This window comes from Octopus bimaculoides, chromosome 12 (genome assembly GCF_046866305.1).
Source record: "Octopus bimaculoides isolate indiv1 chromosome 12, ASM4686630v1, whole genome shotgun sequence".
In the NCBI taxonomy this organism is placed as follows: domain Eukaryota; kingdom Metazoa; phylum Mollusca; class Cephalopoda; order Octopoda; family Octopodidae; genus Octopus; species Octopus bimaculoides.
This window is the reverse complement of record NC_142939.1, coordinates 43210278-43223795: the sequence shown is the minus strand read 5'-3', so window position 1 is coordinate 43223795 and position 13518 is coordinate 43210278. Positions and strand designations below refer to the sequence as shown.

At 37.5% G+C, this 13518-nt stretch overlaps 1 protein-coding gene across 5 annotated transcripts in view; it reads left to right on the top strand.

Annotated features, from left to right (window-relative positions):
• The window catches only part of LOC106883812 (uncharacterized), a 347722-nt gene that overhangs the window by 60335 nt on the left and 273869 nt on the right, over positions 1 to 13518 (top strand). Inside the window, exon 1 of one of the 5 annotated variants that reach the window (XM_089360966.1) lies at positions 8868 to 9289. The exons of the other annotated variants lie outside the window; for them this stretch is intronic. The gene's annotated coding sequence lies outside the window, so the exon portion shown is untranslated. Of the gene's footprint in view, positions 1 to 8867; positions 9290 to 13518 lie in introns of those variants that run through there. 5 annotated transcript variants of the gene reach the window in all.

The window sequence follows — 13518 nt, the reverse complement described above, 5'->3', positions numbered from 1 at the left end:
ACTGCGGCCATGCTGGGGCACTGCCAGGAAGCATTTTTCTTCGAATGAATCAACTCTGATACTCATTTCGAAGTCTGGTACTTCTATCGGTCTTATTTTCCAAACCGCTAGACTACAGGAATATAAACACACCAACACCGGTTGTCAAGCTGTGGTTGGGGTCAAACACTGACACACAGAGACACAAACATAAATACTTTTATAAGACGGGCTTCTTACAGTTTTCGACGACGGAATCCACTTCTAATACTTTCATCGGCGCGTGGCCATACTAAATGACTCCGGTCCAAACTGCCACGCAGATGGAACGATCCCGGATCCATGTGGTTGGGAAGCACACTTCTTACCGCAGATACACACACACACAAAATGGTGTTACGTAAACTCGAAATAAAAGATGATTCCACAGATATATCTGTATATATGAATATATATGAAAAAAAAAAATATATATATATATAAATATATATTAATGTGCATATATATGCGTGTATGAGCGTGCGTGTGTATGTGTGTGTGTGTGTGTGTGTGTGTGTGTATGTGTGTGTGTGTGTCCCCGCGCGTGTGTGTATACAATGGAACCGCAACCGCATAATTTGATCATCTAGGAATGAAACTTTTTCGATAACCACAGCCGATCGATTACATTATCAGTCATTATAAAAAACCGTTTCGGATACTTTGTGTTAGTGTGTGCGTGCGTGTGTGTGTGTCCGTGCGCGTGTGTGTGTGTGTGTACGTGTGTGTATGTGTGCTTGTGTGTGTGTGTTTGTGTGTGTATATCTATGGATAGATAGATAAATAGACAGACAGAGAGATCGATAAGTTTCCTTATTAGCCACACAGGACCGAACACAGAGGGGACAAAATTCAATGTAGAGTTTTTCTTTCCGAAAATAGGGAAAAAAATAAGGAAAATAAAATTCCGATGAAAAGGGATAGTGAGGAAAAAAAAATGATCAGTAGACAGAAAAATATAGTTATATCCAGCTACGCACATACACACTATATCACTAAAATTATTTTTGGAAAATTTAGAATGTAAATAAAACAGCAAAACGAAATTACGAACAAAGGATAATTATTTTGAAGTTTAAAGGGTTAATTTAAACATAAGAATAATGAATATATATATATATATATATATATATATATATATATATATATATAAACACAATGGTTCCAAGTTTCAGCAACACTATAGGAGTACGATGATTCCATCGACCCCAGTGCTCAAATGGTACTTGTTTTGTCGACCCCGAAAGGGATGAAAGACAAAGTCGACGTCGGTGAAATTTGAATTCAAAACATAAAGACAGACGAAATACCACTAATCATTCCGCCACCTCGACGCCTTATACAAATAATCTTTTCTACTCTAGGCACAAGGCCCGAAATTTTTGGGGAGGGGGCCAGTCGATTAGATCGATCCCAGTACGCAACTGGTACTTAATTTATCGACCCCGAAAGGATATAAGTCTAAGTCAAATTCGGCGGAATTTGAAATCACAACGTAAAGACGAATGAATTACTGCTAAGCATTTCGGACGGCGTGTTAACGATTCCGCCACATCGACGCCTTGCACAAACAATGCTAATTTCAACTGTTGACGAACAACGCGGAACAAATGAATAGGGAATTTTTTTTTTTTTTCATTTTTTTTTAATCTGACGATGTTTTAGTTGTTCTCTAACTTTAAATGTTACATTTTAGCATTTACGGATCACACTCGCAATGGTGAGTGTACGCGAGCACACACACACACACACACAAACACACACACACACACAAACACACACACACACATACACACACACACACAAAGTACATGAACACTTAGACATATATACTGAAACGCACACACACATATATGTGCGTTTGGATGTGTGCATACAGGGAGAGAGAGATGGAGTAAGAAATTATGGACGTCGCCCGATTTTGACGATGTGTTTCTTCTATTTCTTTCTCTCTCTCTTTCTCTCCCTCTCTCTCTCTCTCTCTCTCTTTCCCTCTCTCTCTCTCTCTTTCTCTTTTACTCTGTATATATTCTTTTTATTCTTTCAGTCATTTGACTGCGGCCATGCTGGAGCACGGCATTTAGTCGAAGAAATCGACTCCAGGACTTATTCTTTGTAAGCCTAGTGCTTATTCTATCGGTGTCTTTTCCCGAGCTGCTAGGTTATGGGGACGAAAAGACACCAACATCGGTTGTCAAGTGATAGCGGGGGAGGGACAAACACAGACACACACACATAAATACACACACATACATACATATATATATATTTATATATATACACATATATGTATATATACACACACACAAACACACACACACACATATATATATATATAGATTTATACATACCCATAAATACATACACACGTATACATTCACACACACACACGTACCCACACACACACATAGACTTATACATACCTATAAAAACATACACACATGCATATGCACACATACTCATATACACATATATTTGTGTATACTTGTGTGTGCTAGCGTAGGTGTATGTGTGTATGTGTGTGTGTGTATGTGCGTGTACGTATGGTCTGTATTTATTTGTAATTAATTATCATTTCTCCGAATTAAACACCTAATGGTTGTGTATACCGTCGACACATTTACTTCATAAAGTCATCTTGAAGTTGATCCAGTGTTATATGGTGCGGCCCAGTCTGGCTCACTGAATCACATAGACAATTTCATCCGACTGGTTTGTACTTATCATTGTCAGTAATAAGCATCGCAATGTACTGAAGCAATGGTAAGAAATTCTTGTGCAAAATGCCACGTCGTACGATCGAAACCAGAACTTCGATTTTGCAACAGATACTCAACCATGGGGCCGTACAAGTATAAATGCCTTAATTCGGAAACACGCACACAAACAATTCGCTTAACCATTGTTTAAGCCTTCTACTTGCAGTAATCATTTGACTGCTTCCGGCCATGCTGGGGCAGCATCTCGAATCACTTTTAGTTTTTAGTTTTATTTTTTTGTTTTAGCCTGGTCGTTATAGTCAAACAACTAATATATGGAGACGTAAAGATAACACTGGCTGTCAAGCGGTGTCGGGAGGCACACAGGCACAAACACACACACACACACACGCACATACCGCCACACACAAAGAAACATACACATACGTACGCACGGACTTATATATTTATATACATATAAATTTGATAGGCTTCTTTCAGTTTCCGTCTACCAAATCCGTTCAAAAACTTTGGTCGGCCTGAGGTTATGTTAGAAGACCTTTGCCCAATGTGCCGTACAGTGAGACTGAACCCCGAAGCATGGGGCTAGAAAGCAAACTTCTTACTACACAGCCACGCCTATGTCTACATAGTAACAGGCAATTCGCATATCCACTTTCAATCTTTTATTGATTCCTATCATTGGACTGTGGCCAAGCTGGAGTACAAAACTTAGGCCTTTTGTCGATCAAATCGATGGCAATTCTTATATTAAATTTACTCTTTTACTCTTTTACTTGTTTCAGTCATTTGACTGCGGCCATGCTGGAGCACCGCCTTTAGTCGAGCGAATCAACCCCAGAGCTTAAACTTTGTAAACCTAGTACTTATTCTATCGGAGTCTTTTACCGAACCGCTAAGTTACGGGGACGTAAACACACCAGCATCGGTTGTCAAGCGATGTTGGAAGGCCAAACAGACACACAAGCATATACACACACTTGCATATACATATATATTTACATACCACGGGTTTCTTCCAGTTTGTCTTTACCAAATTCACTCACAAGGCTTTGGTCGGCCCGAAGCTATAGTAGAAAACATTTACCCAGGGTGCTACGCTGTGGGACTGAACCTGGGGTCATGTGGTTGGCAAGCAACCAATTTACCACACAGCCACTTCTGCGTCTATCGGAAATGTTTTGCCGAAGAACTAAGTCTCCTGTTTATGAACCGTATTATCTTCTTTATTTTGCACTGCTTTATTGTGCTCTATATGTCGAGCTCTCTATATCGAATTCATAGGATATGTGTTAAAATTATCTTTTCTACTCTACGCACAAGGCCTCAAATTTTGGGGGAGAGGGCCAGTCGATTAGATAGATCCCAGTATGCAACTGGCTCTGAATTTATCGACCCCGAAAGAATGAAAGGCAAAGTCGACTTCGGCGGAATTTGAACTCAGAACATAAAGACAGGCGAAATACCTCGAAGTATTTCGCCGGGCGTGCTAACGTTTCTGCCAGCACACCGGTTTTATGGCTTTAAATATGACGTATGATTCGGAACTCCGGTTTAAAACAAGACCTAATAAAAACGAACACACAAATACACACGCACGCATACACATGCTCTCTCTCTCTCTCTCGCGCACACACACACAAATGCACATATGTTATTGACTTGTGAATTAAGGCTACCGTTGCTTTCATGTTCTGGAAATCCTTAACAATTGTCAGGCCTATCACATGGAACATCGGAGTTCATTTCCATTTGAGATCAAAACACCGATTTGGGCTTCCTTAACATGAAAGCAAATGTAGCCGTTATCTAGAAATAAATGCAGCGTTGAGTACACATTCTCATTGATTGATATTAAACACATTACTATAGATTTATTTCATGCGTATACAACTGCATGATAAATATTACATAACTTATTTCACAATCATCCGCGTTGTGGCACACGAGCAAGCGTCGATACATAAGCATACGTACACAGATATTTACTTGTTTTGAGAAAGTTTTGTGCGAGTAGAAACCCGCATATGTAGGCGCAAGCGCAGGCGCAGCTGTGTAGTTTGCTTCCCAGCCACGTGACTCCAGGTTCAGTCCCGCTGTGTAGCGCATTGTGCAATGGCATCTACTATATGTATGTGTTATACAGCAACTGAAAGACGTTATCTATCTATCTATCTATCTATCTATCTATCTATCTATCTATCTATCTACATACATGCATATATATAACTTTGATAGGTTTCGGCCAGTATAGGCCGAAACCATGTCTAACTTAATAACACCACCTGATGGAGTCTTTTTGTCATATATGGGGTAACATGGCCCACGCCAGTAAAGAGTTATTATTATTGGAGACATATCCGGGTGTAGGAATTTTGTGTGGGATTATTTGGAGGCAATTGTCCAGAGAACTTTTGAATTTTATGGGATCCGTTTCCGTTTTGACGTATTTTGGTATGATATTAAAGAGAGCTAGACCGGTTGAGGTACACACACACACACACACACACACACACACACACACATGTATATACATATATATGTATATATACATATATGTGTGTGTTTGTGTGTATGTGAATGTGTACGTGTCTTTGTGTTTTTCGCCCGTCATCGCTTGACAATAGGTGTTCGTTTGTTTACGTCCCTGTGACTAATCCGTTCGACAGACATATCAACAAAATACTTACCAAACAAAAGGAAAATTTACTGGAATGGATTCATCCAACTGAAATTCTTTATGGGAATGCTCCAGCTTCGTTGAAGCTTAATGCATGAGATAATATATGAAAGGTTTATATATGTATATATTGGTGTATATATTTATGCATAAATAGACATACGTGTGTATACATATATTTGTGTGTGTATGTATATATATATATAGATATATATATATATATAGTCACAATGAGGATATTCAAAACTTCTTATATTTATCGAAGATACACTGGTTTAATATATATTAAATTTTGAAGAGATAATTCTTCAATGAATATATTATATAGAATATCGTAAAATATCAGACATTTCTATTCAGTTAGAAAACACGCATAATTAGATACACTCATGTAAAGATGTTTATATACTCCGTATATTCCTAAAGTATCTTAATGTAATCCTTACTGTCCTGTAAAAAAACCTGACGATTTTCCTTATAAGGTATTTATTAATGCAAAAGTGTATTTTTTTATATACGTTTTGAAATTTTAATCTTTTTTGAGAATTGAAAGAAACGTTGATTAATACGTTGATTAATTATTAAATTAATTTGTATCCATTAGATCTCTCTGTTTTCTCTCTCTCTCTCTCTCTCTCTCTCTCTTTCATATATATATATATATATATATATATATATAAATGGAACAAGAATGTAACAGGCGACAACAAAACATCAGGACAGTTAGACGATACATAAAAAGGACAGGAAAAAGCAAGGTCGGGTCATTCAGAGTTTTCTATTTTCAGTCGAGTTCCAGATCGTCGTTACAGTTTCGGCTAGTTACATTGGAGACTGGTCCAATCTGGAGCGGCCCCAAGAAAATCTAAGCTAAGCGCACTAGATTCTATGGAAGAAAGCAAGCGAATATATACGAAAACAAGGACGAAAAAACGGAGATATGGTATACATATACATACATAAATTCATACATACATACATAGATACATACATACATACATACATACATATATATATATATATATATATATATATATATATACACGTATCTCTGTTAAACTCACACTCACACGCACACTTGCACATACATGGACGTATAGGCAATGCATGTGTGTGTGGATATGTGTGTGTGTGTAAACAGATTGAGAAACAGTATTATATGCATGTACGCACAGGCACACACACACACACAAACACACACATGGTTGCAAATACCCGTCCTTACAAGTGAGAGAATGTGGTATACAGTAAAGAACTTTGTGTGAGTGTGTGTGTGTGTGTGTGTGGGTGGGTGCGTGTGTGTGTGTGTGTGTGTGTGTGTGGTGTACCTGTATGTATGTATATGTGAAGGTACGTTCGTCAGTGTTTGTGCACTCATGCCTGTATGCGCGCTCGTGTGTATCTTTGCTTATGTGTATGTATCTGTCATTCTGTGTGTATGTTTTTGTGTTTATATGTATCATGTGTGTGTCTGCTCTTATATATGTGTACGTGTGTTTATATATTTTTTTATTCTTTCATTCTTTTACCTTTAGTCGGACAAATGGAGCTCAGGACTTATTCTCTGGAAGCCTAGTACTTATTCTATCGTGTCCTTTGCCGAACCGCTAGATTACAGGGACGTACACACCGACAGGGGTTGTCTAGCAATGGTGGGGAGACAAACACAGACACACAAATACATGCATACATAAACACACACATATATACATACATCTCTCTCTCTCTCTCTCTCTCTCTCTATATATATATATATATATATATATATATATATATATATAGACAATCACACACATACCTATATGGAAGACACTTGCCTAAGGTGCCACGCAGTGGGACTGAACGTGGAACCATTTTGTTGTGAAGCAAGCTTCTTATCACACAGCCACTCCTGTTCCTATTGTGTGCATATGTGCGTCTTTTGAGTTTGTGTATTCGTATACGCGCGTATGTATTTGTGTATGTGTGTACGTGTGTGTTTTATGTGTTTCATATAACTGTTTCTGTGTTTATGTGTATATATATATTGGTGTCTATCTGTATACATACGTCTGTATATACGCCTACCTATGTGTGCCAGTGTATACATGTGTGTGTGTGTGTGCATGTGTTTCTGTGCACATGTGTGCGCGCATGCGTGTCTATGTATGTGTGTGTCTGCGTGGATGCATGTACGAGTGTTTCTTATATGTGTGTGAGTGTATGTAAATTTCTTTAAAATGATTCCTCTACACAAATATTAAAAGACAGTTAAATCGATTGACAGATCTACTGGCATCTACGAATGTGCACGCATGCTCATGCATTTGCATGCACACATATGCATTTGCATGCATACATTGATAGTGTATGTTTATATAAGCAGCAGATCTCGTTATTCCCATGTGCATGTGGTGAGCTACTTGACATTTCTTCACCTGCGATTGAGTAAAGCTGCAACAGTCTCGGATTTAAAGCCCTCCTATAGATGTACGTAAGTGCGTACGTCTGTCTGTATGTATCTGTGTATTATGTACGTGCGTATGTACGTGTGTGTATGTATCTATGTGTGCATGTATGTATTTGTGTATATATGTATGCATGTATATATGTATGTGGGTATGTATGTTCACATGTTTGCATTTGTGTATGTATGTATATATTTATGTATGTGTGCATGTATGTATATATGTATGTACACATGTTTCATCTGTATGTATGTGTGTATGTATTTATACATGTCTGTACGTATGTATGTGTAAACGGATTTATTTTTGTACGTATGTCTGCATGTATGTATTCATGTATGTATGTGTGGGTATGTGTGTATATATGTATGTAGGTAGGTAAGTACGTATGTATGTATGTATGCATATACGGACATGTATATTATGTATTTCTGTATGCATGGATGTAGGTATGTGTGTACATATATATGTACATATATATTCCTGTATTTGTGTATATATGTATCTATAAATACGTGTGCGTATATACATATTCATATATGTATACAGATAAAGTCATTCACACACGCACACACACACGCACACACACACGCACACACTCACACAGACACGCACACACTTACTTATGCACTTGCATTCATGATTAAAAAAATATTTATGTGTGTGTGTATGTGTGTGGAAGTATACCTAAATGTGGGTATATATATACACATACATTATATATGTGCCTGTGTATTTGTACATATATATATGCATACATCATTTGTGTCATTGTATATATATATATATATATATACATATACATACCTACACACGCACACACACACACACACACACACACACATATATATATATATATATATAGAGAGAGAGAGAGAGACAGACAGATATGTATACATATATGCATATAATATATAAATGTATAAGCATATTTATAGATACATACCTATATACAGCTATATACATTCATGCATACACACACACACACTTAATCCATCCATCCACACTTCTCTACAAGTACAAACACACACACACACACATACACACACACACACACACACTCACAGAGCGTCGAACTTATGCGTATATGAATATAATCCTCTCTTAATAATCTCAATCAATGAATTGCAGACATACTATGATTGAGTTATACAAGTCATATCTGTTCACACGTTTGTGTGAACAGATAGAGTGAGAATACCAGGGGGAAAGAGTGTGAGAGAGTTATAGATAGAGAGAGAGAGGCATAAGGATAGTGAATAAAAGAGAGAGAGAGAGAGAGAGAGAGAGAGAGAGAGAGACACACACACAAACAGACAGATATCGTTAGAGCAAAGGAGAGAAAGAAGGAAAAAGAAAGGAAGAAATACAATGGGTGAAGGAGGCAGTCGAAAGTAACATTCGCTTGATTATGCAACTTTCAGGTAATTCCTGCTGTTTTATGACGCCACTGCTATTTTGTTGTCAACGAATTGGTAGGTTTTTCTGCAAACATTTTTCTTAGACCTGGAAGAACTCGTCCACACGCACGTTGACACGTGAAAGCAGAGGCACACATATTCACACACACTTGCACACATACAGGCATGCACACACATACACACCTATATACATATACGTGTTTACATAAATATTAAGCCATAGTTCCAGAGAACATTAGTTGATATTGATATATATATATGTATGTATATATGACTGTTTCTGTTTGTCAATATCTGTGAGACTGTCACTGTCAGTCTGAATTTGCGTGTCCATACATATATATGCACATGTACCTATATGTATGTATATATATGCATACATATACATGTCTGTGTGATTTTGAATATGTGTGTGTGTGCGTGTGTCTGTACGTCTATACATTATGATTACATACATATGTAGAGGGGTATGGCTTTGTGGACTCGATACCAGAGCCAGGCAATGCATTGTGTTCTTGAGCAAAGCACTTCATCTCACTCGGTTCCACTGAACTCTCCTTGTACAAACGAGTATTCCTTCGACGGACCGGCCTCCTACCCAGGAATGAAATAAATCTGACTCAAAAACAGAATCGAGCCGTACATATTCATATATATATATATATATATATATATATATATATATATATATATATATATATATATCATGATAGATCGGTGACCACTACACACATTTCTTTCTCCTCTTGTTTCTCTCCTTGATTCTTTCTGTGTTTCTTTCTGTAGAAGTGCTTAGGCTCGAAACGTTAAAGACTTTCTCAGTTCCCGAGCGTTATACTAATACATCTTTTTGTTTTCAACACCACCTGTCTTCGTCTGTTGCTTTTTTGTGAATTCTCCCTATATATGTATATAATATATGCGCATGTGTGTGTGTTCGAATATGAAATAGAAGCAGCGCTAGTGTAACAACATTGTCAGCCACGTATACTTAACGTATGTACTTTGCATATTTCCTTGTATGCTGCGATTTAGCATGGTGATGAGTCTTCTCCACGCTAGATATATATATATATATATATATATATATATATATATATATATATATATGAGCGCATGTGTGTGTATGTGTGTGTGTATGTTTGTGTTCGTGTGTGTTTGCTCCAGCTCTTTGCCTCTTGAGATCAAACTCCACACTAACATTGCCCTACCTGTGTGATAGACTTAGTCAATGTCTCGTTTCAACACCAACACCACTTATCTTACCTACCTGCATTTCAGAATTCTCTGCAGTGACCTTGAAAACGACCCTGAAAAACGACATGGATATGTCTCATATTCTTGGCTACATGATAAAAACATTTCAAAACGTTGCTGGTTGTCTGTGAAGATTGCTGTGCAGGTAGATGCATCTGAAATTAAGTTCGGATATTCGCTCTGTGTGGCGTATATAAGTGACAGAATAATTTATTTTTTGTGAACTTTTGGAAGCAGTAAAGTCGGACTCTTGGCCTTGTCAGTCTCACTCTCCTAGATTGCTGTGTTTGATACCTTTAATACTCTTCTTGAAGCTTTGTGCCTCAAGACACAGGTAATAGCTGCGTGATGGCCGGGAAACAATCATCGAGGGCTGACGTTTTCATTGAGAGAGAGAGAGAGAGAAAGAGAGAGAGAGAGAGAGAGAAAGAGAGAGAGAGAGAGAGAAAGAGAGAGAGAGAGAGAGAGAGAGATTAGAGAGAACGCTTGTAAGCCAGAGGCTGGATGGAAATAGTGTACTTGTTACTTCATGACGATTACTCTTTTGGTACTTTTCTGGACACGGTCAAGTGTGTTTCGAAGATTGGTGAGCAGTTGAGGGTTTCATCGAGCTTTTTAGAGTGTCGATACACTATAGTTGTCATTAAATATGACAGAGGTAGATTTAAACACTACAATGCTAGAAATAAGAGCTAAAGTACTCTGATGTTGCAGTCAACGTACGTAATTGCATACATACATACATACATACAGCAGTCGTAGACGGCCAAAATCGGCAGTCATATTATATCCCTATACAGTCGACAGTTTCGGCTGCAAGGCTGAAGCCTTTTCAATGAGGTCAGCCAAACTGGCCAGTTTCCGGACAAGATCGCCAGCGTATATGTGTCTACTCCATAGAAATCTATGGATGATTTACCGAATCGCTAATATGTATACATACATATATATTTTATATATATATGTTTGTGTGTGAGTGTGTGTGTGTGTGTGTGTGTGTGTGTGTGTGTGTGTGTGTGTGTGTGTGTGTGTGTGTGTGTGTGTGTGTGTGTGTGAAGAGGAACGTTGAGAAGGACTCATGTTTTAGTCTAAGTATTACTGGCTTCGTATCTATCGTTGCGTAGGTCACAGAGTACAACAAAACAAGAGAGTTTCTTTTATATAATAATTAATTATGTAATCGCAGTCGTTGTCGTAATTTATCTGACAACGTTGACGACCCCCCAGTCTGAATACTAACGATTACTAATGGATGTTACGCAATATCGGAGGATCGACAATTCAATCAGATAACTTTTTCTTCATATAATTCATATTCAATTCTCTTTAATGAAATGCACGTAAGATGATATATTTAAATATATGGAACGAAGTCGGTTGTTAAATTTATTGTCTATCTATCTATCTATCTATCTATTTTTCTATCTATCTATCTATCTATCTATCTATCTATCTATCTATCTATCTATTTATCTATCTATATACATATATATATGTATATACATACACACAGGCGCAGGAATGACTGTGTGGTAAGAGGCTTGCTTCCCAAACAGATGGTTCTTGGTTCAGTCCCACTGTGTAGCACTTTGGGCAAGTGTCTTCTACTATAGCCTCGGGCCGACCAAAGCCTTGTAAGTGATTTGACAGACGGAAACTGAAAGAAGCCCGTCGCATATATATATATATATATATATAATTCGTATGTATCTGTCCCCCCACCATTGCTTTACAATAGATGTTGGCGTGTTTACATCCCCCGTAACATTAGCGGTTCGGCAAAGGAACCGATAAAAAATGTACTAGGCTTACAAAAAAATAATCCATGAGGTCGATTCGTTCGGCTAAAGGCGGTGCTCCAGCATGGCCGCAGTCAAATGACTGAATCAAGTAAAAGAATAAAATAAAATGAAAGAAAATAGTATACATGTATATGTATGTGTTTGCCTGAATATGATGGAATATGTATTTACACAGACATACACACACACACGCACGCATACACACACACATATAGACACACTAATATATATAAGCACATATATAGCTTCCCCACCCCGGTCATCTCTTGCTTTTTAAAGCATTTGTCTTCGTTTCTCTTTGATATGCCACTGTGCTGTAGAAAACCGCAAACCAGAATGCAGCCATAGTAAACGAATAAAAGTCTGGTAATGAAGTTTCCAATTTACCGATAGCGGTATATAGAAATAAGAATTCAAACATAAATGAACCGCCATTTTGTTTTTCAGCAATGCCATTTTCAATATAAAACCCCTACCCCCATCCGCATCATACTTCATTATCTGCTATCGTAAGGGGTTTATATAAAAACAGAAATGAGTGAACATGACTTTTATGAACGCATTTATGTGTGTGTTTCATAGCGAAATGAAGTATGCGTAAAAGACAAATAATTAGATATTTATTTATTGTGATTCGGATATCACAAATATTTCTTGAGTTTCAAGACGAGAACAATGTGTAATTTTACTGTATTCTGTTTAAGAAATTCGGGAAAACATACATGCTTCCGAAAGATTGTCCTCTCCAATTACTTACCTCGCAGCAATGATTTTTTCAATAATAAAATGTTTTCTAAATACTATTTTAAATCAGGGGTTTTCAGCCATTTTTTTAATCTATGGACCCCTTTGATTCGTGTTCTACTCTGGTGGACCCCCATGGCTATTCGGTGTTTAAAAACTAGTTTTATAGAAGCTTCTTTCAAAATTCCGATTTTGCTTTTCACACATTAACTTGTGTAGGTTGAACGACCTAAAACATCAGAGAAGGAAACCAAGCTGTTTCTTGCAATACATACGAGGACATACACCTAAAGCAAATTCTTTTCGGAGGCCCTTAAAAGACAACTGTGAATGCCTAAGTTACTATTTTGTTGCAAGACACTCAAGGTCCAAATGGAGAACGTAATACAACGTCATTCGTGTACAAATTCACACTTGCGCATTCCTGTG